This window comes from Astatotilapia calliptera, chromosome 10 (assembly GCF_900246225.1).
Source record: "Astatotilapia calliptera chromosome 10, fAstCal1.2, whole genome shotgun sequence".
Lineage (NCBI taxonomy): Eukaryota > Metazoa > Chordata > Actinopteri > Cichliformes > Cichlidae > Astatotilapia > Astatotilapia calliptera.
In genome coordinates, this window is record NC_039311.1 from 3,848,694 (window position 1) to 3,874,410 (window position 25,717).

Below are 25,717 nucleotides of genomic sequence, written 5' to 3' on the forward strand. Positions count from 1 at the left end.
GCATCCAATACACACTCAACACAAGGCTCCAGCCTGTCTCTCTCAACCACCCAGGTTAGGAGGGAACTGAGGAGGATTAATGGCAAGAAGGCAGCGGGCCCAGATGGCATCAGCTCGAGGGTCATCAGGTCCTGCGCGGACCAACTGTGTGGGGTGATGGAGCACCTCTTCAACCTGAGCCTGAGGTTGGGAAGAGTCCCACAGCTCTGGAAAACCTCCTGTGTTGTACCAGTGCCAAAGACTTCACGCCCCAAGGACCTCAACAGCTACAGGCCGGTGGCTCTGACATCCCACCTGATGAAGACCCTGGAGCGGTTGGTCCTGGCTCAGCCTCGGCGCCTAACAAGCTCATCACTGGACCCACTTCAGTTTGCCTACCAGCCTGGCATTGGAGCGGATGATGCCGTCATTCACCTCCTGCATCGTTCCCTCTCTCACCTGGAGACCGCTGGGAGCACTGTGAGAATCATGTTCTTTGATTTCTCCAGTGCCTTCAACACCATTCTTCCCTCGGTTCTGAAGGACAAGCTGGTGAACTCTGGAGTGGACCATCACCTCACTACCTGGATCCTGGACTACCTCACCGACCGACCACAGTATGTGAGGACTCAGGGCTGTGTGTCGGACAGGGTCGTCTGCAGTACGGGGGCCCCACAGGGAACGGTTCTGGCTCCGTTCCTCTTCACCATCTACACTGCAGACTTCTCCCACAATTCCACCCAGTGCTTCCTGCAGAAGTTCTCTGATGACTCTGCAATAGTCGGCCTCATCACTGATGGGGACGACAAGGAGTACAGAGGACTGACTCAAGACTTTGTGGACTGGTGCCAGCTGAACTACCTCCAGATCAATGCCAGTAAAACCAAGGAGCTGGTGGTAGACTTCCGCAGGCACAAGCATTCTCCACTGCAACCACTGAACATCCAGGGTATGGACATTGAGGCTGTGGACAGCTACAGGTACCTTGGTGTTCATCTGAACAATAGACTGGACTGGACTCATAACTCAGATGCCCTCTACAGGAAAGGGCAGAGCAGGCTGTACCTGCTGCGGAGACTCAGGTCGTTTGGAGTGGAGGGCCCACTCCTGAAGACCTTCTATGACTCTGTGGTGGCTTCTGCTATCTTTTATGGTGTGGTCTGCTGGGGCGGCAGCATCTCTGCTGGGGACAGGAAGAGACTGAACAAGCTGATCCGAAGGGCCAGCTCTGTTCTAGGATGCCCTCTGGACCCAGTGGAGGTGGTGAGTGACAGGAGAATGGCGGCTAAGCTGTCATCCCTGTTGGACAACATCTCCCACCCCATGCAGCAGACTGTGACAGCACTGAGCAGCTCCTTCAGTGGGAGACTGCGGCACCCACGGTGTGGGATGGAGAGATTTCGCAGGTCTTTCCTCCCCACTGCTGTCAGACTCCACAACAAAGACTTTAACTGAACAAACACACACATCCACACATGTGCAATAACACTAAGTGCAATAATCTTTTCTGGCATCGTTGTATTTTTACTCAGTTGTATATAGCATTCGTATTCTATTTTTATCTTATTGTATATTTTTATTCTATTTTATTCTATTGTATATAATATATTATTTTATTCTATTCTGTACAGCTGTGTACTGTATTTATTCTTATTGTATTCTAATTTTTGCGTCATAACTTTTGCACTGTCCACTTCCTGCTGTGACAAAACAAATTTCCCACGTGTGGGACTAATAAAGGTTATCTTATCTTATCTTATGGAGGGTTTCACCCCAAGTCCAGCACCCTGAGGCTGTACGCTAAGCGGAAGGAAGGGGGCCGGGGACTGGTGAGTGTCAGCACCACAGTCCAGGATGAGACAAGGAACATCCAAGAATACATTGGGAAGATGGCCCCAACTGACTGAGTGCTCAGTGAATACCTCAGGCAGCAGAAACCCAAGAAAGAGGAGGGAGACGAGGAACCATCATGGAAGGACAGGCCCCTGCACGGTATGTACCACCGGCAGATAGAGGAGGTGGCTGATATCCAGAAATCCTACCAGTGGCTGGACAAAGCTGGACTGAAAGACAGCACAGAGGCACTAATCATGGCAGCACAAGAACAAGCTCTGAGTACAAGATCCATAGAGGCTGGGGTCTATCACACCAGGCAAGACCCCAGGTGCAGGCTGTGTAAAGATGCCCCAGAGACAATCCAGCAGGGTGCAAGATGCTAGCAGGCAAGGCATACATGGAACGCCATAACCAAGTGGCCGGCATAGTGTACAGGAACATCTGTGCCGAGTATAACCTGGAAGTCCCGAGGTCAAAATGGGAGATGCCCCCAAGGGTGGTGGAGAATGACCGAGCTAAGATCCTGTGGGACTTCCAGATACAGACGGACAAAATGGTGGTGGCTAACCAACCGGACATAGTGGTGGTAGACAAACAGAAGCAGACGGCCGTAGTGATCGATGTAGCGGTTCCGGTCTTCCAGTGGCGGACTCCCTCAGACATCGGTGCATTGGTGGTTCTTTGTGTCCGGGGATGGGCGTCCAGGTACACACCGGCTCACTCCTTGGTGGCCGCTTATCGGGGCCTGGAGCCTGGGGCTCGCTCAGGCCATTTCGGAGGTGGGGTGCCCCCGGCCTCTCGGCCTGGGGCTCGGTCACTCAGGCACGGCTGGCTGCCGGCGGAGCTCACGGGCGCGTCACTGCAACTCCCCCTGGCTTCTGCTCCACGGCTGCTGAGTGAGCCCTCATCTGGGACTCTCCTCAGCTCTTTCTGGGACAGTGGCGCGGCTGCTCCTCTGTTGGTCTTCCTTGGTCTCTTGTGTTCTTGGGGCCTCTGGATGTCTGGAGTTTTGATCTCCTCCATACCTGCTTCATGCCCTGGAGGACGGGGCTGTGCCCCCCCCCCCCCCCCCCCCACACACACACACACCCTCTAGCAGATCATTACATGAAGGAACCTTTTAAAAAAACAAAACAAAACAAGCACGTCCATGCTCACAGGTGTACACACGGGTGATCACACCCACAAACTACACCCTTTTTGGCTCCTACCTCAAAGCACACTGTGTTCTGTTGATCTTATGTGCTGCACAATAATGTTTAATATTTAGTATTTACTGTCCTATTCCCATATATCATTGTGATGTTGTTTATTCTATTACTCTTGTTCTCTTCTGCTTGTTTTCTTTTTTTCTTTCTCAGCAGGTGACCCAGGTGATTGATATATGCATTTTTTTTCTTTTCTTCTTCTTTTTTTTCTTTTTCTGCTCATTCTGTTGGTTTTTGGTTTTTGCCCTTCTCCCCCGTCCCTCTTCTCAGCTGTTTCTCTTTCCCTCTTTCTTTCTCCCCTTCTTTCCCCCAGTCAAGTCTGTCCCATGTTCAGTAAGTGAAAATAAAATAAACAATAAAAGGTGAATCAAATGGACCATTATGGCAAGGCTGGGATGGTCAATTTGGTAAAGTAAATCCGTTGGGCATCTTTCTTTGCCTTTAGACAACAATTCTGATGGCAAAAGCCAAACGGGACAGGCAAAAAAAAAAAAAGAAAAAAAAAAGAATAGGACTTTATTCTGTCCTTTCTTTAAGGCTCATTTACATACTTATAAACTGTTGGTAATATAAAATAGAGCATCGTCTTAAAAATAATCTCCAAAGTTACCCAAAGCCATCAGCGTAAAGCTTCAAAATAAAATGGAAGTTATTCCAGGAGGACAGAGCATTTTGATAACAAACTTTGGCCTACATTCACTGTTGTCCACCTGTTGATATTATTGGAAGAAAAAAAAAAAAGCAAGGATTTTGCATTTCCACTTTTAAATTTTTATATAACTTTAATGCACATAAAAAAACAGCTGCTTGTTTAAGTGAAAATACGTTGATTTTTTTTTTTTTGCACGAATAAAGTTGTGGAGTTGTAAAGTAGTGTCAATTATGTCGTCAGTTTTATCGTTATGGCAAATTTTCAAATATATCTCGTGATAAATATTTTTGGTCATATCGCCCTGCTCTAGAAGCAATATTATATTTCTTTGAATACCACCTTATTTCACTTTATACAAAGGAGATACCACCCAGGCAGTAGTTTACCCCGATGACCTAAACCTGTTAGATGTGTGATTCTGTAGTGGGAGCAAAGATCCACTGTATTTAGCAGAGCGTAGCAAAGTTCACTTAACAGAAGAGCCTCACCTTGTTACACTAGTATAATCTCACCGATTTTTAAAGATCAACAGTGCTTTCTTTTCCATGTTAAAGAGAAAGAACTTGCATTGTTACTACACATTCTCTCCCTTTAAGAGAACTAGAACCCATCAGTTTTCAGTACCCCTGTTCATGTGATGAAGAATCCTTGGGCAGGACAATGAATGCTTCTGACGCTTAGAACCTGCATTGTATCTTTCTGTCATTATTGCATTAAAAAAAATCAAACTGCACAATATATTGGATAAAGCGCTATTTAAATGCAGCCATTTACCTTTTTAATATATTATTATGGGGTTAAAACAGTTGTTAAACTTCAAACTTCAATTCAATTCAAATACTATCTTATATCATATTATCTTAAACTGTATTTTTAATTTAATATACTAGTGTAATATTCTAGCAGAACAAAAAGACATGGAAAGCATTGTGCAGGTTGTTCCAATATAATCATCTAAAAAAGCACTGTGAAACACAGGTCTTCATATTTATAATTGTTTTGGTAATGCATGGGAGATGATGGAGCTGCTTGGTGTATGTCTTTGTTGACTGTTGTTATGCATTTACCAGTTTTGCATCCTGGGATGACTGCAAAGTGTGTCGTCAAGCCTGATCTGCAGTTTTATGAGCTGTCAATGTCTGTGGAGTTGAAGCATACCTCTGATGGCTGTACCTGTTTGTCAGTGTGGACATGTCTGTGTAAGAGAAAGCGACTTAGGAAGATTTCAAAGGAAGCTCCTTTGTTCCTTATGCTTTGATGAGAGCTTTTCTTAAATGCCATTTGTGATTGCTCTCAATCTGTCTGAGAAGCCACGATTTGTAATTTTTCCTAAAGACGGATTTGACATTTCTCTGGTACATTTTATGTCTACAGAAAGTTGTTTTTTCTGGTACAGTTTATTTCATACCATACTTATCGTTTATAGTTATCAGAACCACTTACCATTGACATAATTTTAGATTAATTTAAATCATACAGAACCTATCTTGATACTTCATCCATTCATCCATTTTCTCCTGCTTGTCCAGGCTGGGTTGCTGGGGCAGGAGCCTAAGCACAGAAGCCCAGATCTCCCTCTCCCTAGCCTCCTCCAGCTTGTCTGGGGGGAACACCAAATGCCCAGACCACCTCAACTCGCTCCCTTCAATGTGGAGGCGTGGCGGCTCTACTCTAGCCTCTCTCGAAAGGAGGTCCTCGAAGTATTCCTTCCACTGTCTGACAATGTCCTCAGTCGAAGTCACCAGCGCTCCACCAGCACTATACACAGTGAAGTCAGAGCACTGCTTTCCCCTCCTGAGTTGCCTGACGATTTGCCAGAATCTCTTTGAGGCAGTCCAAAAGCCTTTTTCCATGGCCTCTCCAAATTCGTCACACATCCCAGTTTTTGCTTCAGCCACTGCCTTGAGCCACATTCCGCTTGGTTTGTTGGTACCTACAACACGTTCTCACTCCCAAAGCGGAACATCTTATGCTACGTGACAAATCGTCGGCATATTATGCTTCCGGGTACCCAACGTGTCACTACATTACGAGATCGGAAAAATTAGGAAACATGAGAACCGTTTGGAATGAATATACACATGTACATTCGTTTTCCTCAAATCACTTTGGAAAATGACTATCTAATGTCATTAAAATGCTAGTTAAGGTTCGGGAGCTTCATTCTACTGGATTTCATCCATGACCCAGCGCATCCATGACCTCAGGAATGCCTTGGGACTTGACAAATCGTCGGTATTTTACCACTTGGGAGTGAGAACAGTCTGGTACCTATCAGCTGCCTCTGAAGTGTTGCAGCCAAACCAAGCCTGACTCTTTCTTTAGCCTGGTGGCACCCTTCACCTCTGGTGTCCACCATTTGGTCCGGGGTTACCACCACGCCAGGCACTACAGCTCAGTGCAGCGGCTTTGGCAATGGAGCTGCTGAACATGGTCCATTCGGACTTAATGTCCCTATTCTCCCTCGGAATGCTGTTGAAGGTCTCCTGGAAGTGTGCGTTGAAGATTTAATGGACTGGGGCCTTTGTCAGGCATTCCAGCGCACTTTCCTATCACCTCATCCAACTCAGCACCAGGTGGTGATCAGTTGACAGCTCAGCCCCTCTCATTACCTGAGTCCCAGAACATATGGCTGCAGGTCTGGTTATACGATTACAAAATCAATCATTGACCAGTAACCTATTGCGTCCTGGTACCACATGCACTTATGGACAGCCTTATGGTGTCCCTCATGGTATTTGTTATGGACATACTGTGATTTGTACAGAAGTTCAACATAAATAGTTTTTAAAACATGTTCAAACTCCATTGGAGCATCAATGTACATGGATATTAGATAGCAAGCATTTCAATGTAGAATGTAGACATGCTTGAAGACACGTCGTATAAAAGTGCTATACAGTATAAGAATCGGGCCATTTATAGTAGGTAATCACACAGCTCTCTTTTGTACCAGCACCCCAATCGTATTTCGAATAATGTCCACTTTTAAGTGCACTATTAATTTTTTCCTCATTCGTAATGGATTCGATGAATTCTGTAGTCTAGAAGCACTGTCATTTGTTTTAACGACTGTGGCTCAGGGGGTTGGGAAGCGTATCTGTAACCGGAAGGTCGCCGGTTCGATCCCCGGGCTCTCTGTCCTGGTCGTTGTGTCCTTGGGCAAGACACTTCACCTACCGCCTACTGGTGTTGGCCAGAGGGGCCGATGGCGCGATATGGCAGCCTCACTTCTGTCAGTCTGCCCCAGGGCAGCTGTGGCTACAACCGTAGCTTGCCTCCACCAGTGTGTGAATGTGAGAGTGAATGAATAGTGGCATTGTAAAGCGCTTTGGGTGCCTTGAAAAGCGCTATATAAATCCAATCCATTATTATTATTATTATTAACTAAGAGACTGACAATGTCATAAAGGTATACTCAGCAAAACACCAATTAAATATATTGTTATTGTTATTGAAAATTGTCATTGAGTTAAGTTTAAATGACTCTTGACTCACAATTATTTTAAAACAATGCCATTAGTTTCACATTAGTTTTGTACCATGTCTCTGAAACCCAGCCTGTTCTGCTTTAGTGAGTTTGTAAAACCCCAGTGGTACATAACACTGAAACAGCCAGGGAGATAATCAAATAATTATAAGTGAGAAATGTTACACTTCGTTATGCTTCTCTTTGATAAATGCTCTGCTTGAGTTTATCCATGACAAATTACTTTATATCAGAGACTACACGTTGTTTCATGTATGCTTAGCTTTGATTAACACTGTGAAGGGAATGGTACATGAGTTTACAGTTTAAGTTCCTGCAGTCACGACTCAATATTTTGATTTGTACTTAGAAACCTGCACTTGGTAAAAATGGTCTTTTCTTAATAGTTTGTCCATATTTGACACCACTCACACAAAAAAGAACAACAAGGATAATTGTTTGTAAATGAAGTTTGGCCAACAAGAACAATTTAAGTTATACTGTTTCGATAAAAATGCTACCTTAAATATTCAGAATCAACTCAGAAAAGCTGAAATGATCATCTCACATTATACTTGATTATATATATTTGATGAAGAATAAAGTGTTTAGCATTGTAGTTTACTAATGCACATGCATGACTGTTAGTCAACATTCAGTCTAACATTTTTTAACATTAAACACCAACAGTACAAACATACATAAAAGTACTTTATGTATGTTATGCATAAGGATACTGTGAAATATAAATAAATAGTTCCTGTAATGAATTAATAAGAAAGTTCAAACAGACTTAAGTTTCTCTGGATAAGACAGTGGGGAGAATTTTAATATAAAGTATTTTTATTCATCTTTAGGCATGAAAAGATGAATATACATACTTAAGAAAAAAAATCATGATTGATGTTGTCATAATTCATGCATGACAGGGTTAAAGAACAATAATTACAATGAAACACATCATACATCTATAGTAACATCAGTGTCCAATGAAGTGGTTTATGTGCAAGTGTACCATCCACACTGACACAAATACAAGAAAACAGCCTTTGAATAGCTATCCACTGTAGTGACCACCATGCGTAAAATGGTTAATGTTCAAGACTGGCATCATTGCAACTAATCTGATTTAATCCCAGGAAGTTTCAGTTGTTAGTAATTCTGTGTATCCTGTTTATCAGGCATCGTGTTTCAAACATCATGTAGCAAGAATTTTGATTCTTTTGGCTTAATTGATTTTCAATATCAAATCATTCTTTAAAGCCTGCTCTAGAAATTCTGGAATAGCCTTGCATATCAGGTAGAGGTCATCTGGCAACAAGTATTCACCAGTTTAAAAAGCACGTTATCTCTATTCGTAAGCTTGAATGGCTTGAATGTGCATGTAGAGGGTAAACTAAATGTAATCTTTAATGCCCAAAAAGCTTGTTTTTTTCCTCTCATTGCTGATGTTCTTGAGTTTTTCCTTATCCAAGAGAGTCAAGAAAGAAAGACATACTGAGGGGTACACTTTAAAGTTATTTTGACATACAGTAGCCAGGCTTTCTTTCTGTTAGCTGACTGGGCAAATGCTAAAACTCCTGTCAGATATAACAGGTATCACAACACTTATCAACATTTTCTGTTAAGCCAGGCTTTCTGCTTCAGACTCTGGGCACAGTAACATGTCATATGACTCTTCCTCCATTTATAATGATTCCCGTGAGTTCTGCCTACAGATACTTTATCAGATGATGATGAAATAATGATAAATATCTACAATAAAATGTAACGGGACACAGTAACACTACTGGAATTTGAAAGAAGCTAATCTTGGGATTTAGTGCCCTCAATGATTAGTTATTTTACTGCTAAGAGCACTGCTACTACTGCACATTCACCCAATGTATATACTATATATATATATATATATATATATATATATATATATATATATATATATATTCTTCCTCTAGCTCCCCCCCCATTTTTGCACATGTCGAGGAGCGTGTCAGGTTACATTTCACTGTGTGTTATACTTGTATAACTATGCATGTAACAAATAATGAACCTTGGACCTTGAACCTCCAAGTTCTGCTGTTTATATTTAGTGTGACTGCTGCACATTACATTTCTGAAATTTTAGAATGAGGAAATTTAACTATCAAAAGTTACTGTCCCATAGCATCATGAAGCAGACGTCAAAATTCCTTTAGTTTGTTGGCAATGTGAATTTTTTATTGATAGGCATTCTTGTTGTGTGTTCTGTGCAATAGTAGCTCCAATTTCATCAATGTAAAAGAGACATACCAGCAGATTAGAATTTTAAAAAAGTGTATAAATGAAAACATTCATTCATACATGCAAAAACAAGTAACAATGTGAATCATAGTTTGGAAGCTTTAATTAGCAGCTGGGATTTATGTGTTTTAAGTAATCTATGGCTTAAAAAAAATAAAAAAAACTATTTTTAGCAGAGAATCTCATTTCACATTTAAAATAAGAAATTCCTTCTAAAGGACAAAACTTGATGCACTGACTTGCATCATGTGAGTGCAAGTCTGATTAGTTGGACCATTCTTAGAAGGGTAGCCCCTCAAGATTAAACACTGAAGACAATATTGGAATATGAAGGACATACAAATTTGATTAACATTTTAATTTCTTTGAAGTTCATAACAGTAATACACTGTGCAGCCCTGACTTGGTCACATAATTCACAGGCAGCAAGAAGTATCACCTGACAGAAATGCTAATAACAATACAGGGATGAGCTGCTCTTTTTGGTGCACAAATGTTGTAACCTTAGCCACAGTGATGATAAAAGTAAGAAGGTCATCTGGGCCTCAGTTTCCTGTCAGGTTCTCATTACCATATTTTATTGAAAGTAATACCTTTCGTTCTTTCAATTATACAGGGAACAGATAGGATTTTTTCATTAACCTCCAGTCTCTCTTATATTGAGAAGATGCATTGGAGCAGTGACAAACAATGACTAAATTATCCCTGATAGCCATCCGGAACAATTTACACTAGCAGCTGCAAATGCTGTTTCTGTCAAGGCTCAGAGGCCCGTGGAGTGGAATGGACACGCGCAGAACCAAAGACCAGAGGCTTGAAGTGATTTGCAAAAACAAAAACTTTTATTTACAAGAATTCCTAACTTAGATACTCAAGACAAAAACAAGATTAAGCTTTGTGCAAAAGCGTGGTGTCTGTGAAGTGCGGGGCTTAGGCTAAGCATGGAACTGTCAGGTCACTAAACTGCTGAGGGCTGGAGTGGGGCAGGTGGAAACTGTGGCAGACCAGGGGCTGTGTTCGCAGGCGGGGATAAGCTGGAGGTGGAGGTGAGGCGAGGTCCGGGCGAGTACTGAGTCCTATACGGGTGCGCAGGGAGGCAGGCAGGTGAGAATGGCAGTTTGCCCGAAAAGGATTAAGCAGTAGCTGACCGGAATCCAGAAGCGTGGCTATGGCAGGGTTTGGATGACGAATCCAGGTACCGACTAGGGGACAGGAAGAGAGAGGTAAGTAATGCACACTGAGAGATACACAGAAACATGAGGCTGTGAACTAACTGAGGTTAACAGACAATCTGGCGAAGACTCATTGTGTGTGCTGCTCCTAAATACTGCCAGAATAATTGCCTGTGGCTGAGGAACGGGGAGGGGCAAGAAGGGCTCCATCCAGAGGAGGAGAGCTGATGCTGTGGAAAGTTACTCAGACTCGCCCAGACCATGACAGTTTTGAGCTGCTGGTTATTACACTGCTTGATTGCTCCTGCCAGTTATTGCACTCTGACCATTTCTTTAGGATATCTGATTTAGAACCAAACACTCATGTAATATGGCCTGTGTGTCTTATCGTTGGTGATTAACAAATGAATATTTGTGATGCTTGCTCATAGGGGTTCTTCTGATTTTTGGGGTTTTCTCTGTTTTCTTTGTATTATTGTAGAGTCTTTACCTCCAAAAGTCTATTCTGTTCATCTGGACGTAGCGTTTTCAGTGGGAGAACTGCAGTGAACTGAAACTGACTTCTTCAGTTTCAGTTCACTGCAGGTTTCCCCAATCTTATAAACAGTACATTTGCATAATGACTGAAACTAGCACCACTGAAGGAACAATGGGCTGGGAGGTCATCATAATCATGCAAATTATCATGATCATTGATCAACAACCACTGACCAATGGCCATAAGTACCATTCACAGAGAGTTGGGGACTGGCTGCAATCACAGCATTTTAAGATGGCGAAAGATGTACCGAATCAACTTTTGGAGATTTACTTACCTGGATGATTGAGCATGCATTAAGATATAGAGTTTTTACCTTACAATATAAAGCACCTTGAGGCAATTGTTGTTGTGATTTGGTGCCATGTAAATAAAAATAAACTAAATACGTTTTAATTTTGGTGTAATGAGTAGGTATAACATATAACAATGCTATAAAAAAGTGTCTGTGAAGGTTCTTAATTATCCAGGTCATCGTAGCCTAAGGAGGTTGGAAAGAAAAGCGTCTGGACTTCTTTAAGTCTCCTTGAAGACGTTTCACCTCTCATCTGAGAAGCTTCTTCAGTTCTAAGAGCAATTGGTATAAGTCCCAGAGTAAATCACATAATAGGGCGTGGGCTACCTTTCACAGTGGGTTCACCCGAAACCTTAGCCGATTGTTACCTAGACCCGTTTTCAGACCTTGGCTGAAATCTGGGACTCTCCTCCAATTGCTCTTAAAACTGAAGAGGCTTCTCTGATGAGAGGTGAAATGCCTCAAGGAAACTTAAAGAACTCCAGATGTTTGTTTTTCAAGCTCCTTAGACTATAGAAAAAAATATTTGCCGCCTTCCTCGTTTCTTATTTTTTTGCATATTTGTCACTATCAGATTAAGCCAAAAGATGGACCCAAGGAGCTGAAAAAATATAAAGGACAAGACTTGATTGTGGTGGATTTTCAGGACAAAATCTGAAATAGGAAAGAGACCAGAGTTAACTACACAAAATGACTGGAACTGAATGGAAAAAATAACTACAAAACTAATGTACTCACTGTACCGAAACAAAGCAGTAAGTTGAGGAGGGAGGTAAGTTGGAATGCATGATGGCAGTGAAAAGCGAGCTGTTTAGACAGTTCTTCTGAGAGTATGAACACAAATCCAGGAACAGGAAAAATCAGATGACTGAAAGAATCAAAAGGGAAAAAAAACTCAGTTAGGAAAAGGAGCTTGGATGCAAAACAATACACCAGGGAGACCAAACATTGCATCAGAAGCTGAAGTAATGATCTGGTGAAGAACTGCCACATCGACCGCCTTATTAGTGTGCTGCCTTAATGAGGAGGATCCAACACAGCTGACTGAACACCTCACCTGCAGTGGCTCCACCCCAAGTGTACCTACCAATAGAGAAAAGGAAAAAAACAAAAGGGCACACACCAAAAAAACCCAAAAACAAACACAGAGCCAGTTCCTGTCTCGTGTTTCAGATTATCAAGAAAAAATTGATAACTTGAGTCATTACAAAATAAATTATTTCATTGAGAAAAAAGCTAACCACACCTGTGAAAAAGCTGCTGTTTACAAAAAAAAAAGTACTGAATGAAGTACAAATAGCCTGAGAAAACAAGGCTATCACGTTGCTCTCTTTCACACAACATGTAAGTGAGACAGACTTATCTGTAACGGAACAATTTCAGCTTTTTTTTTTTTAAATCTCAAGCCACAGAACATAAATATAAAGGGGAACTAAATTAGCTGTGGTTTTCTATAAATGATAAGAATACAGAGAAATGTTCTGCCAGGACTTTGCTGTTATTCCAAACACCATCTTATCTAACTCCTACTATTTGAAGTTATGTAATCCTTTATTTCAGAGCTTTGTTATGTCCATACTAATGCAGTGATACAGCCTTGCATGATAGACATAGTAATTTTTTTTATTTAGCTGTCTTCACTGAGCATCCAGTTTTAAACATTGCAATATTGTCAGCATAGACTTCTACCTACACACAAGTATATCTAGCTTTGTTCACAAAGCTAAAATTCCTAAATTTTCATGAACTTAAATACTACAGCACCTCAGCTTGGCGACTTAATCTGTGCAAAACGATCAACCAGAAAACAAAGTAAACCTTCAATTCCTCTTTCTTTTTAATGTTACATTCATAAGAAATGCACATGTGCCCCTGTTTGTTCAGAAACATCATAAAACTTTGCCTTGGTTGTAATTTTATACTTAATGTTTAACCCATAAATCCACACTCAGATGTTTAGCTGCTAAACCAAGCCAATCTAATCAAGAAATGAACAAATTAATTTGTTGTATAGATTTAAACAGTCAGCTTCCAATTTTCAGATTTCAAAAAGGAAAACCTGAAGTTGGATGATAGACTTTATTCAAATGTTTGGGAATTCCTTTCCTACAACAGTTAAAAAATTAAGTTAAACCTAACAACTAAGTGTAATGGGTTGTGGCTTATACAATACAGTATGACACAACAAATATCTTAATGTTATAAAGATTAATTTGAAATTAAAAATATACTACAGTAAAATAAAATGTCTATAAATTTGCTTCTTACATACTGGTTTAGTAATTCGTTCTGAAAGCTATGATTGATTGTTTTATTAGGATCACGGATAAAGTTAGCTTTAGCTATTCTTTCTGGGGTTTATACATGAACATAAAATCAACATTCACAAAAACAAACCCTAAACAAGGGTCACACACATTTTGTTGAAATTCATAGAAGAGAACATGAAAAACAAGCTATAACAGGATATTTGTATACAGTAAGTAGTTATCTCAATATTTTTTTCTGTAATGTTATTTTCTTCCATCCATCCATCTATCCAGTCCAGATCTCTCTCCCCATCTACATCCTCCAGCTCATCCCAGGAAATGCCAAGGCATTCCTAGGCTAGCTGATGATATAATCTGGTAAGACGTGCCCAGGAGGCATTCAGACCACCTCACCAGGCTTCTTTCTTTCTATGTGAAGGAATAACAATTCTACTGTTACTCTGGCTATGCTGAGATGGGTGCCCTCTGGCGAGGTCAGCTGTCCATTATCTCTGGTTCTCTGGGCTCTTTCTAGGCACTCCCTCTTCCCTATAATGGGCACACCATGTGTTTGCAATCAAACACATGGTGTCTGTGGACAGCCTGTGTCTTCTAGTCTTTGCTTAGTCTCCCCTGGGGGGAGCATTGTTGTGGTCTAGCACAAGTATGTTTCTTGACAAAGACACATACAGAGTCACTTAAGATTGCACACAGGACACAGCAAGATATGTATGTTTATGTGTCTGCTTTTTTTCTCCAGTATGTGTTTTCTTACAGATGCAGCAGTTCGTGACTCATTGTGCTTTTTAGGCCTTTTTCAGCTTTGTTTTGATAGATTCAGTGATGAAACGACAACGAAAGCTGGGACAGAGAGAGAAGGCGGAAGACATGCGGCCACGGGTTTGACTCAAACCCGGGCCGGCCACTTTCAGCCATAAGGAATGGGCGCCTGCTCAATGGGCTGAGCTAAACCGGCGCCCATCTGCCACCCTTTTGTACTATCTTTTTGTCTCTTTATCTTTTATGCCTCTCTTAACCTTTAAGGCTGACATAAACCACACATCTACAGTACTGTGAATAACAATGAAAAAAATAGAGTAGCCTACAGAGAGTTTAAAGAGCTCTTCTTAGCAAAGCAATGTGTTTTGAATAACAGTATATTCAGAGCATGATTCTGCTCACTGATGTTGCTGTAAAGGACAGTTTAAAAAAAAGGTAAAAAAAAAATGCTACTTCATCCATGTCGTAGACTTTCTTTTCGAGTCATAGTCAGCTCAGACGGTGCTCAGACTGGTCTGCCTGGGTGGGCTTAGAATTCTAGTCTACTGCTCTATCAACCACGAGCTGGTGCTTTGGTCCTTTGGTTTGATCCCAATGCCCTTCGAAGCCATGCTCATGCATCGACTCATGTGCCTACTCAGCTTGGTTGGTACAATGCCTGAGAGAAACTTCCATTTTGTGAAGATGCAGCTGATTGGCTGGTAATTTGAAGTTGTTGTACCCTTGTGGGGATCTTTCATGATTGTTCTGCTGGCTTCTTAGCTTCCCCAAATCGAGTCATTGCTAATGGGAGACGGACACACCCTCAAAACATAGGTAGCTGCAGTTTTCTTTGAGACTGAAAGAAGCACAGCTTTGAGCCACAGTATCTGACAGTGGCCACAAGATGGCAGTAATAGAAAGCATGGATGCATATTTTAATTGACAAGTAATGAGGTTTATGGCAGTGGTGCTGCTGAGATCCATTACTTTGGTATATTTTAATATATGTCTACTTTAGTGTGTGTATGTGTGTGTGCATTTAGTTATTTATATAGATATTGTCTTTTGCATCATCCTAATCTTAAAAATATTTCTTTCTATATTTGAATTCAACTAATACTAATGCAAACAAGAAAAAGAAATAATTCTTTGCTTATTTTACTTATTTGCTAATTATTTATAAAGCTTGCACTTATGCATGCTTGTACTCTACTTGTTCACAGGGTGGAACAAAATATACCGAAAGAGTTATTTAGAACAAGAAGAGGTGGAATCGGCGTCTAGTTAACCTCTGGTTCAGTCTCACACCCACAGAAAGTGACTTTATACCTTCTGCTTTGATTTGGCTGTTGTTTGATGTAACCCCCTGACTCGCTTTCCTTCTCATTGTTGGGTCTTATCATTTCCCTTGTAAAATTGGCCAGCATGTGCTGCTGCTTTAATTTCAAGCTTATTAAACAGAGGGATGAAACTGAGGCTGAAATATTAAAGGGTAGAATTAGCATGTGGAGACAATCTTCTGTGAAATTATTGCAGAGGGCAGCTGAAGTTACCTTTGAATGTTCACTGTGTCAAGCAGATTCACTGTTTACTTGTTTCCCAGAGTCTTAATTAACCCATCACACACTTCTGAACCTCCTGCAATTATTAGAAAAATCAGACAAACTATCATTTCTTGTCATTAATTGTGAAAAATAATTTAATTTAGTCAAATATAGGACAACGTAAGCACTAAATCTGCCATATAATGTGTTTAAAATAAAGTTGTTTGTATAATTTACCAACAGAGATAAATCTATTCCCTGATCCAAGCTCACAGCTGGCTGTACTTGCCAATCCACTTGGAAAACTGCTTTCAGACGAGTACCACTGTAGCACATGGTGTCTACTTTCAGTCCTTAGGCATGAGCCTGAGGCCATGTTGTGCATTCATGTTTTTTTTTCTTTTATGGTTTGCACTTGTTTGATGCTTTAATTACTTTTTGAATCTTGCTTTGTTCATGTGACCCGTGATGTATTGTGCACAATACTGCTTGCCAGATTTTTTTTTTTTTTTTGCTCTATTGTAGCTGAGATTAGGACTGGGTATCGTCACTGATTCCTAGAATCGATACGATTGCGATTCACAGGGTCCCTCAAAGCGCTTGATACAACTAATTCATTCACCCAATCACATCCATTCACACAAGTTGTTAAGTGCTTATTATCTAACATTCATACACATTCACACTCCGATGGATGCATCGGAGAGCAACATGGGGTCAGTATCTTGTCCAAGGATATTTGGCATGCAGACTGGAGGAGCCTGGGATCAAACCACCAACCTTCTGGTTATGCTGGGCTTACACTGTGCGATTTTTGGCCCATTTTGAGACGATTTTTGAGTCGTGCAACCGATTTGGCGATCGGCCCGATTTTGGCCTTCATTGTGCGTCGTGTAGTATACGTGGGTTAACGAGACGCGATTAACACCTCACGACCAGCTCCCGATCATCAATCGCTTGGTCGGGACCGTTGTGAGGGTGTCACCGCAGTTTCTCACACTGCGCACGCGCAAACACAAATGTCAGCGAAAAAGACGGCGCAGCGCAGCGTGTGATCTGGACACAAGCGATGGAGGTACAACTTGTAGAACTATGGCAAGCTCATCCGAGCCTTTTCGATGTGGCCTCACAAAATTATCACGACCACAACAACCGTGAAAATAGTTGGATCTACATTGCTGCTCAATCACAGCTGCCTGGTCAATGTTTTTCATTAGCAATTTAGCAAAGTTGATGATGGTGGTGTGCGTGTCTGTGTGAGTAAAAGACAGAGAGAGAGAGCGAGCGACAGAATTTCTGTTATAACCTTCATTTTATGGACACACAGTGTGAGCACTCGGGTCGCATCAGAGCATCAGGTCGTATAGTGTGAGACCCTGCATCGTGACCTATGAACTTCTAACCTCTGCGAGTCAATCGTACAGTTTGAGCAGGAGCTGAATAACGCGACTGAAAAAAATCGCACAGTGTCTGCCCAGCTTTAGTCGCTGACCTGCCCCCACCACATCTCAGTGATTGTGTTTATGTCTTTGTGAAGAATCCGTTTACCTGCTCTCATTACCTGCTATCGCGTAATTCAAGCTACAATCGATTTTAATTGGAAAATCGATAATCAAAACCCACCCCTAGCTGAGATGTTAGCTAATTTCTTCTTAACTCACCCTAACCTCAAGCAAGAAAATCTGCAATATTTTTCATGTTAAACAAAACATGTCATTGCCTGGTTGTCTTTCTGAATAGAGAGATCTGCCTCTCTGTTCTTGCACACTTGGTAATGAGCAGTGTTGGGACTAACGCGTTATTGTGGTAACGAGCACGGTAACTAGTTATTATGCCAAAATCAGGAACGCGTTAGTCGTTACTGGGATTTAGATAGGGTCGTTACTCGTTACTTCGTGTGGTGGCTATCGCGGAGCTTCCACAGATTCAGTAACATTAGCAAGTGGTGGAGGCCAGCAGGTGGATGAAGGAAAGGGGACGCAGAAGGAAAAGAGACCCGAGGCGGCCGCCGGTCCAAGTGTGAACTGAACTTCAGGTAAGAAGTTATGACCTGCAGTCTCTCTGGGTCAGATATGAACCAAGTTTAGGTGGAGTTTATTTTCGTTATTCTGACTTTTTCCATACTGCGTGCTAGCTAGCATGACGGAGTTTCTATACAGCTGGGTGGGTGCTATGATGTTACTGATGTTGAACTTTATTTTGTTCATAAGTTATTAGAGTTGCCAACCGTCCCGTCTGGTATTCAGAGAAAATATTACGCGTTTCTTATTGAGGTGAAAAGGAACAGTTTGTCCCGTAATTCAGCTACAATGAAAAAGGCACAAAGCTGGAGTTATTCTGTGTCTTTGCTGCACAGCTGCCTCTTCTTCTCTCATTCTCCCCCCTCCCTCTCCCGTTTCTACTTCAATCATGAAAACTGATCAATGATCAGCTGATCGGCTCTCTTGTTTGTTTATCGCTCACTTTGCGCCAGAAAGAGGAAACCAGGGGATGTCGCGCTAAACAACAGCAGCACGTTTAAGCTTGATCAGCTGTTGTTAGAATTTATTTAATATTAATTTCTAGTATCAGCTGATGTTTGCTGGAGCCACAGCTGTAAACCTGCTGGTCATGATATGGTTTGGTTATCTGGTGAGAGGGAAACATGAAGATGAAACCAGGAGATGTCCTTACTGGATCATCAGAGCTGAACAGGTGATGGAGAAACAGGTTTACCTTTTAGGTGACATGAATGAGTTGAAGGGAAGTTATGAACTGTTTCTGAGAGACAAATAACACCAGGATCCTTTGTTAGGTAGCTGACAGCTGATAACTGTGCAGGGGCGGGTCTAGCAAAGTGTTGCCAGGGGGGCATGTAGGGCATTAACAGGGAAAGGGGGCACAAAGAAATACTTTTCTTTCTTATTCTCATTTAAAATGTCTCGCTTTTAAAAAATAATTATCTGAATCTTACAACAAACGATTGATAGATTGATGCATATATACCATCAAAACAGTGTACATCACTGTCACAACAGTGTTTGTTTTCATTCAAAGGCTTTATGATTTTTCCTATAATGGTGGGCCAGTCTCTAGTCAAAATGCCCGGGCCAATTTTCCCAGTCCCAGTCCAGCCCTGTATGCAGCTCATCTGCAGTCTGGTGTTGCCTACATCTTCCTATTCAGAAGGCAGAATTTCTGAGTTCTGAGTACAATCGAAAGCACCACGACTGCAGTTTTTGTGTTGGATGTAAAAGGCGCACATGACTCTGTGACGTAGGCTAGAATCATGGCAGCAGTCAATGACGGTCCAGGCGTGGGATTTCTCTCGTGGAAATATGCATTATACATTGTATTTTCCCTTCTATTGGTAGGTGGCACAGTGCACTTGTGGCAAGTAAGCAAGCTAGAAGACTGGCAAAGTTATGGAAGAAACACATTAACAAGAGAACTCTGAGTAAAACCAAAGTTACTTTCCCTAGTAACTAGTTACTTTGAAAGTAACGAGTAACTTGAAGTAACTGAGTTACTTTTGAGAGAAGTAACTAGTAATGTAACTAAGTTACTATTTTAAAGTAACTTACCCAACACTGGTAATGAGTCATCTTGAATTAAATTACTGATGATAATTTGACAGAATATATCATCACCCTTTTGCTAACTTGTGTTGTGAAAAAAAAATGTCTATACCATCTGCAACTTGTGTTCTTATTTAGAAAGACTAACATGTCTTCTGAGTTTCGGATATAGGCTTAGGCTACGTCCACATGGGTATTTTTGAAAACACAGATTTTCTATGCGTTTTTGCCTTTCGTCTACATGTAAACAGCGTTTTGGGTCACTGAACACAGGGATTTTAAATTACTCCTGCCAGGGTGGAGATTTTCAAAAACTCAGTTTTGCATTTGGGTGTGGACGAGTAAAACAGAGATTTGCTCACACAACGTCAAAGGTGCGCACCATTTTTGACGTCATGCTGTGTGCCAAGTTATTGTTTACACAAGATGAATTTCTACAATGGGAGATAGAGACAAAATACTGTTGCTGTTAATCTAACTATCTGCAGTTTTTCAATGCTTACATTAACACACAGTTACTTACATTTACAAAGACAGAGGCTGTCAGAGTGAACTTCTAAATTCAGCACAGACACTCTGACAACTCAAATCCCAACCTTGGTTTTGAATAAATTTCTTAAAAAAAAAAAAAAAAAAAATTAAATTTATCTATGTTGTATGCATTTTTTTTAATTGTTTTTTTTTTCTTGCAGCTGCTCTATTCCCATGTTGTTGCAGCGTTTTAATGACTAACCTCATATTGTGAATGAATTATCTTAGTTGTTCACCTGACTGAAGTTTGGTCCGTTTACAGCGTCCTGCCATGTGATTGTATTTGTCCCTAACCATCGGAAAACCTTATGTTAACTTTTATTGAGTGGAAAAAAGTTAGCATTCATCCTCTAGCTTCACTGTGTTTATGTTATGCTAACATAGCTGTGTTGCAAGAGATCATGTAGCACATCATTATATAACAGCTAGACCAACTTCAGTAACCCTACAAACATCACTGCTGTTTATTTTTTCTTGTTTTCATTTATGTTGGAAGTGATAGCAGATTTTTTCTGAAATCTCTCAGTCAGAACATGGTATGTCATGTTTAGGTGGAAACTAGTGAGGGAATTTCCTGCTAACTTTTAATGCCATTAAATGGAATCAATTCTGTTTTCATGAATGCCTGGATGTTAAACTTGATCGTTACACCTGGTAAAGCAGCAACACTGATCATTTTATTAAAGACAAAAGAATTTAGAGAGTTTTTAACTCTCAGTGATGCCGCAGTGTTCGTTTGACTTTGGGAACTGCAGCAGGGTTTGGACCCGGATTACTCTGCGAGGCTCCTGACTACAGTAGTTGTAAAGATCAAGCAGTGTGGCTTCGTAGCTTACCAAAGTCGTACTAAAATATTTTTTGACACATTTTTGAGTGCCATATACCACGTAAAATGGGTTCAAGGTCAGTAGCACAACGAGAATTCATACATAAGACGCACTGTCGATTTTTGAGAAAATTAAAGGATTTTAAGAGCGCCTTATAGTACGAAAATACGTTATAATTGCAAAACATTCCTTCAGCTCATCATTTTTATTACCACTTACATTTCAACCTTTTGTTGCCCTCATGCCAACTTGGCATGTGTTGTTGCTATCATATTTGGAATGACCATGTTTTTTCTTAAAATTATATATTTTCTCAGTTTAAACACTTCTAATGTGACTAAAACATCTGCAAATGCATTCTCTTTTTATTTACATTTTACATCGCTATCTCAAATCCTAATTTTAAACATTAATCCATCAACCCAGATGATCTGTTAGGGTTAGGACTGCAGGTTTATTTTCATTTTTAACTACATCTGAAGAATGACTGTTTTACTGAATGTGATATTAATCTTTTGAAATTCTTTACAGTATGCCTGAGGGGCAATGGGTAAACCGCTCCATATTCATCCTCTGTGCCAGAGAAGATTGCTGAATGAAATTTGTGTGCAGTCATCAGACCTTGGTCTTACTATTATTCTGCATTCAAACTCATGCTATTGAGGGAGAACATAAAACTTACTGTATTGAAAACTGAAGTTGCATTTAACACTTACACCCCCGGAGAGCAGTCATTTCGGGGTAGTACCTTAGACCCCCGCGGAGTCATCATTTTGCGTTTCTACCTTTAAAAGCCGGAGAGCAGTCAAATGCTGGAAGTGGAAGCTAAATTGGCTAGTCATTCATATGTATATTGGGTCGTTACCTAGGAATTCTGGAGGGAGGGGATTGGGGGAGAAATCAACACACATGAGTCTAGGTCCTTTGTTGCTGACATTTATTGATAAAAACAGTAGTTTCATTTCATGTTATTTCCTTTTTCATTTCAAGCAAGGAAGTGGATGTAGTTAGTAAGTAAGATATTTCAGACATTATTCTGACACAGAGGAGGAGATACTGGAATTATAATTAGTATCTATGCATGCATTTGTGATTTTGTTTGACCTTCCCATTGCTCACAATTTGAATTTGTTCACACTGCAGATGAGTGTCTCAGTCCCCAAACAAGCTCTCTTTTTCGGTGGAGAAGCAGTCTCCTCATCCGCAGTGAGTGTGGAGAAATCAACACACATGAGTCTAGGTCCTTTGTTGCTGACATTTATTGATAAAAACAGTAGTTTCATTTCATGTTATTTCCTTTTTCATTTCAAGCAAGGAAGTGGATGTAGTTAGTAAGTAAGATATTTCAGACATTATTCTGACACAGAGGAGGAGATACTGGAATTATAATTAGTATCTATGCATGCATTTGTGATTTTGTTTGACCTTCCCATTGCTTACAGTACAAAAAACCAACCATTTGTACACATATGTACTAATAATAATAAAAAGTGAGTGCAACACTGCAACCCGTCACCCCGTCGTTCAGTGGTCGTTGATCAGTGGTCCATTGTGGCACCATTCAGAGCACTGGTACAATAGTACCAGCAAGATATGGGAAGACATTGCAAATGTACTTGGATTTTAGGTTGCAAGCCACCCAAAACTTGATCCCAAACTTGTCAGGTTTACTTGCAAACACTTGGAGTGTTTCAGTATGCCATCTTAGGGAGAACTCAACACACATGTAGGTCCTTTGTTGCTGACATTTATTGATGAAAATAGAAAAAAAACCAACCGTTTGTACACATGTTTACAAATAATAACAAAAATTGAGTGAGTACATTACAACATTTTCAGCAATCACTCACAATCCTGGCACTGCCACGGTATCTGTCGCCTGCATTTACCACATGTGTACCTGTAGCAGTGAACACATCGCACAGTGGCCTGATTTTTTTTGCATCTGTGTTTGACCTGACACGTGGCCCTTTTTCCAGGGCTCGGTGTGGAGGGTTGTGTCCGAAGCAACTGTTCTTTTCTTTCCTTCTTCGCAGCTACATGAGAGTGAGCCAATTCGGTTGCAAGGGCTACCAGGAAGTCCACCCGTCTTTCCTTCGTCCCGGTGCATTCTTGATACAGCACATGTGCATTCAGTGCTGCCATGTCAATCATGTTATAAAACACGGCAACTGGCCAGCGCCGTGTTCCTTTGCGGACAGTGTACTCCCGAACCATCTGGTCCATCACATCCACGCCACACTTTGTCTTGTTGTAAAGGGTGACAGTGTTTGGCTTCCTTTTGGTAGTGTTTTCGGTCTGAACCACGCTGTGCATGCTGCTAAGAATATATACTGTCTTCTTCCGTTTGGCCGCATACGCCGTCAGCGTGGCAGCAGAGGTTGAAAACACTTTAAGGTGGTTGCATTGATTATAACTATAGATGCAAACTTAAAAAAGGGTTGAAACATGCAACATCCAAATGTCTTGTGAGAAAACATTCCCTTTCATTTCTTTTCACATACCTTTAAAGCCCTTAAATGACTTTCTCCTTTGATCTTTCCAAACTTGTATACAGTTGAAAAGAAATACACCAAAAAGTAGGGCAAATGCTGAAATGAAAATAGGTCATTACAAGGAAAAAACAAAAAAATCAACAGCTTGCATGCCGCAGGACTGCAGTTGTACCTATTTATTAAAAATTACAAATGGCATTGCCATAGGCATACTCTTAATCTTCTTTTGTCACATAAAACATGTTGAAATTGTGCAAATGTTTTTCTGACCATAAATCTTTACTTTATAACTGATATGTACCCTTTTAAGTTGTGGTCTCTAGAGCTGCAGTATGTTTCTGTAAAACATATGGCACTTCTACAGCTACTGGTTTTGTACTTGGCAACGGGGACTTGGCCTTGCAACTTCTGATTGGTTGAAGTGATGTGAACGTGGCATTGTTACTGTAATCCTATTGGCTAAAACAATTTAAAAACAGCTGTCAATCATGAAAATTGGCTAAAAGAAACCAAAGTGACAGATTTTAAAGAGGTGCAGTCTTACACGCCTCTCTGCAGCTTCCCTCCAGGCTGCAGTTAAACCTTTACTTAAAAAGCCATCCCTAGACCCGGCTGTCTTAGCTAATTACTGTATAGGCCAGTCTCCAACGTTCCTTTGATTTCAAAAATCCTTGAAAGAGTAGTTGTCAAACAGCTAACAGATCATCTGCAGAGGAATGGCTTATTTGAAGAGTTTCAGTCAGGTTTCAGATCTCATCACAGCACAGAAACAGCTTTAGTGAAGGTTACAAATGATCTTCTTATGGCCTCTGACAGTGGACTCATCTCTGTGCTTGTCCTGCTAGACCAAAACTTGGATGGCTGCTAACTTTCTGCTTCTTAATTCAGATAAAACTGAGGTTATTGTATTCTGTCCTGAAAAATCTGAGAAATATGGTATCTAACCAGATTCTTACTCTGGATGGCATTACCTTGGCCTCCAGCAACACTGTGAGGAACCTTGGAGTCATTTTTGACCAGGATATGTCCTTCAATGCACATATTGAACAAATATGTAAGACTGCTTTCTTCCATTTGCGCAACATTTCTAAAATTAGAAATATCCTGTCTCAGAGTGATGCTGAAAAACTAGTTCATGCATTTATTACTTCCAGGCTGGGCTACTGTAATTCATTATTATCAGGATGTCCTAAAACCTCCCTGAAAAGCCTTCAGTTAATCCAAAATGCTGCAGCAAGAGTACTGACAGGGACTAGAAAGAGAGAGCATAATTCTCCTGTATTGGCTTCCCTTCATTGGCTTCCTGTTAAATCCAGAATTGCGTTCAAAATCCTGCTCCTCACATACAAGGTCTTAAATAATCAGGCCCCATCTTAATGGCTGTGTAATACCATATCACCCTATTAGAGCACTTGCTCTTGCACTGCAGGCTTACTTATTGTTCCTAGGGTATTTAAAAGTAGAATGGGAGGGAGAGCCTTCAGTTTTCAGGCCCCTCTTCTGTGGAACCAGCTTCCAGTTTGGATTCGGGAGACAGACACTATCTCTACTTTTAAGATTAGGCTTAAAACTTTCCTTTTTGCTAAAGCATATAGTTAGGGCTGGATCAGGTGACTCTGAATCCTCCCTTAGTTATGCTACAATAGGCATAGGCTGCTGGGTGATTCCCATGATGCATTGAGTTTTTCATTTCCAGTCACCGTTGTCACTCACTATTTGTTAATAGACCTTTCCCTTCTTTGAACTGTACCTGTGATTAATCTCTGGCTCTCTTCCACAGCATGTCTTTATCCTATTTTCCTTCTCTCACCCCAACCAGTCGCAGCAGATGGCCGCCCCTTCCTGAGCCTGGTTCTGCCGGAGGTTTCTTCCTGTTAAAAGGGAGTTTTTCCTTCCCACTGTCGCCAAAGTGCTTGCTCATAGGGGGTCATATGATTGTTGGGTTTTTCTCTGTATCTATTATTGTACGATCTACTGTACAATATAAATCGCCTTAAGGTGAATGTTGTTGTGATTTTGGCGATAAATAAAATAAAATTGAATTGAATTAAAGAGCCATAGGCCAATTAAACGCTCCATGTGCACAGCAGAAAAGGCCCATTGCCATGTGAATGTGTGGTTAACTCTTCAAAAATATTAAAAAACAAGCATTTTTAGGCTTGTTAATAAAATTAAATGTCAGAGATTTACAGTTAACAGTCAGGTGAATAAACAACACTGAGACACTTGATACTGATAGCGTGCGGCACGGGTGAATCTCAGACAGAGAGACACCACGAACTGCAGTATTCGTTTATTTTTATAAGTTACATCGTCAATATGC

At 40.9% G+C, this 25,717-nt stretch overlaps 1 protein-coding gene across 10 annotated transcripts in view; it reads left to right on the plus strand.

Annotated features, from left to right (window-relative positions):
* The window catches only part of ntm (neurotrimin), a 152,764-nt gene that overhangs the window by 10,604 nt on the left and 116,443 nt on the right, over positions 1–25,717 (plus strand). The window lies entirely within an intron of this gene.